This window comes from Oxyura jamaicensis, chromosome 2, assembly GCF_011077185.1.
Source record: "Oxyura jamaicensis isolate SHBP4307 breed ruddy duck chromosome 2, BPBGC_Ojam_1.0, whole genome shotgun sequence".
NCBI lineage: Eukaryota > Metazoa > Chordata > Aves > Anseriformes > Anatidae > Oxyura > Oxyura jamaicensis.
Genome location: NC_048894.1, coordinates 41,304,171 through 41,307,339, shown reverse-complemented (window position 1 = coordinate 41,307,339; position 3,169 = coordinate 41,304,171). Strand labels below are relative to the sequence as shown.

Sequence of the window (3,169 nt, the reverse complement as noted above, 5' to 3'; positions counted from 1 at the left end):
CTTGCACCTGTCCCAGCTCCAGGAAGAATTTCATCTAAAACTTTCGTCTTCCTATAAAGAAAAATCAACAAGCCTCAAGACAGCAACCTGTAGAAAACCAAGCTCCTTCAGTCCCAGGTCTCAGTGACCTACATCTTTCTGCAGACCTTCAAGCACAGAGTAACTGAAGGAAGGTAAAGATTTTCTTTTTACTTTTTCCTTCCTTGCAGTAGCACCGTCTATTCTTTCATGAGGTGGGAGGGAGGCAGTGCACACAGCAGGTCCCCATGATCATCATGATGACTGTTTATGGTTTTTGCTCTGCAGCTCAGGTTTTGTGGTGAAAGATGAATGTGAATATATCTCTCTCCAGAGCCAGGTCCTCACTGTAGATACTTCCTCCAGACCCCTCAGTTTGTGTAGGAGTGATGTCCATCAGCATTTCCTCACAAGTTCAATCACAGAGATAGCACTGGTGAGCTAGAAGCTCAAATGGGATCAGGAATACAAGGGGTTACTTATTTCCTCCTTGTCTGCCGCAGGTGAAATTCTGTTTGACATAATCCAGGCTACAGGGAAAGCTGTGCTCTGAAATGTGCAATAGGTTATTTTTGTCTTGGCGGTGCACTCTGAACTTAGTAACAGTTTTTGAAGACATAGGACATGAGCAGAAAAATATGCTAGTTTAGAGTATTTGACCAAGATACTAACAAAGCTGGCAGAGATATGTGCCAGTGAATTCACATAGCAAATCATGCAGGTACCTTTTTCATACTGAAATTACCTATTTTTTTCTTTCCACGAAACAGGAATAGACGCTTTCATCCTTTTCAAACCCCTAACATTTGGATTTATGAGCATGCCACCCATATTTTTGGGTGGAGAGGATTGCCATCTGTAGTAGTCTTGCCGTTGCTAAAATTAACTGACCACTTAGGCTATATAAGCTGCTTATTCCCAAAAGTCAAGTCACTAGGGGTACTTAAAGCAAAGAGAATGTTAATGGGATATTTCTGAGAATAGGCACTAAGTATGGAAAACACTGGAGCAAAGAAATATATGTTTGAAAGTCATCTAAGTACATTGGGCACTAACCAGAGCATTCCATAACAGGGAAGGCTGGTAAGATAAACATTGCAGAAAGAGTTGTGAAACTCGATCGTTTCCTTATCCCCAAAAACTTAGTATTAGCTTCCACTCCCAGTGCAAGGAACATTTATTCCTTAGCTTAATTGACAAAGAAGTTTTTGACCCAGCTGTTCCATAAACACATCCATACACTAATGCAAGCTTATGTCTGTGGCCATCTCATTCAGATCGCAGAAAGAAAATGGCTTTCTTCTGCCCTAGTACCTCAAAGGATAATATAATAAAGGAAATACTGCAGGATGAGAACTGGTTTGTATTTCATAAGTGAAGCCTGGGACTAATCAGCCACTAAGTTAATTTACTGAGACCAGAGTCAGAGCAGAAAGAAGGGAAATGCAAGCTGTGTTTAAGATTAAACTGGCATTTTATATGTTTTTGCATTACAGAATCACTATAAAACCAAATCAGCCAGGACACACATCTGCCTGTGAAAGAATGTCATTTGTCTATGAAGCCTCGCTGCTTTCTGCAAGCTGTTTTAAAAGGTAGTCTGAAAGGGACTGTCGAAACCTAATATCAGTCCCACACATGCACACAAAGAGACCACTGAAGTAGATTTGTTTGACAGCTCCTTTACCAAGCAAAAGGCACGTTGGATTTCAGATCCAGTTCACCTCTCTGCCTTCTCACCATGCTCACCTTTCCGTAGAATTGAAAAAAAAAAAAAAATAATAATAATAGAGCTAACACAAAAGGCCCCAAAACCTCACCCTCTGATGTTTGTAAAATAGATCAAAAGTAGTTTGTCAATTTCTTGCTGCCACCCACCCTGTTATCCTAATCAGGGTTAATACATTCTAAGCAATATTTAGTTTAACATAGAAATAGCCTGGTGTTTCTAAGGAGTGTGTGTGCTAGGAGAAGAATCCGACAGGGTTTGCAGAAATAAATATGGGAGTCCTAATGAGGAAATTGCCTTGGGGGACCAGGTACGTCTCTGTAACTCAGGGACTCAGATTTAAATGGTAACTGACCAAGTGCAACTCCAGCTGTCAGAACTGCTTATCTGAGAACTGCAGGAAACATGACCTGTTCCTCAACAACAGATGATTTGGAATAAGAAACTATAGGGTACTTGGCCTTTTTTGAATTTGGCATATCATGGCTTAAACTTAAATGTACTATTTGTCCCACTGAGTTTTTTCCTCACAGGAGTATAAAAACATGCATTCTTCTCACCTTCATTGCTTCAGCTTTTGCCTTCTTCAGTTTAAAAGACCCTTTTTCTGTGTATTAGATAGGGAAGGGTACTGTCTTATAGAACTGCTAAGTCCTTAGCAAACATGGCTTTTTTCAAGCTACATTGACTGCAATTCTACACATTCAATCATAAACCCAGTAATGCACAAAATTACACCTGTGATTTCCTGATGTTTCTGATGAAACTGTTGTTGTATGTTGCTAAAAGATACTGATAGAAGCAAGAGCTATAGACATTGCTCCAGAAGTAAACAAACCATGAAACATCTCCAACTCTCTCTCATAAAATCCCTCTCTTGCAGCATTCCCTAGGATGCTTGGCAAAAATTAGGCACCTTTTCCTCTGTAAGCAGAGGCCTCTGGAATGTTTGGTCTTTTGCCTAAGTTAAATAGCATGGGCTGAGAAGCAGAAGTGCAAAAATAAATTAGTTTATCATTGGTGAACCAACAAGTTCATGAGCTTGTCAGGCCCATGTCATCCAAAGCCCGGTCCCAGAAACCTGTTTTGGGAAGGGGTGCAGTGCTTGTGTTCATAGAGGCAGCCCAACATCTGCTCTTGTCAGGAGGCAGTGACTACAGTGAAGAAGGCAGTATCTGTTTGGGGAGTCTCTACTTCTGCAGAATACTAGTGGTACAGCACCAATTAGGTGCCACAAATGTCATATACTGGCAGTTATTCCCAGAGTTATTTACTACATTATCTCTGCCACCTGAAGTAAAACAGATTGGTTTTTCCATCTGATTCTAACATAGCTTTGTTGTTATCATTCATTTAACTTTCCATAGCCACTATTTTATTTTATTTTATTTTATTTTATTTTATTTTATTTTATTTTATTTT

The 3,169-nt window shown here is 39.8% G+C and overlaps 1 long non-coding RNA gene across 1 annotated transcript in view; it reads left to right on the top strand.

Moving 5' to 3' along the window:
* Nucleotides 1-331: 331 nt before the first annotated feature.
* LOC118162151 overlaps nucleotides 332-3,169 on the top strand; it is a 5,116-nt gene continuing 2,278 nt past the window's right edge. The window contains exons 1-2 of the long non-coding RNA XR_004748318.1: nucleotides 332-454; nucleotides 1,515-1,613. This is a non-coding gene — a long non-coding RNA (uncharacterized LOC118162151). The remainder of the gene's footprint in view (nucleotides 455-1,514; nucleotides 1,614-3,169) is intronic.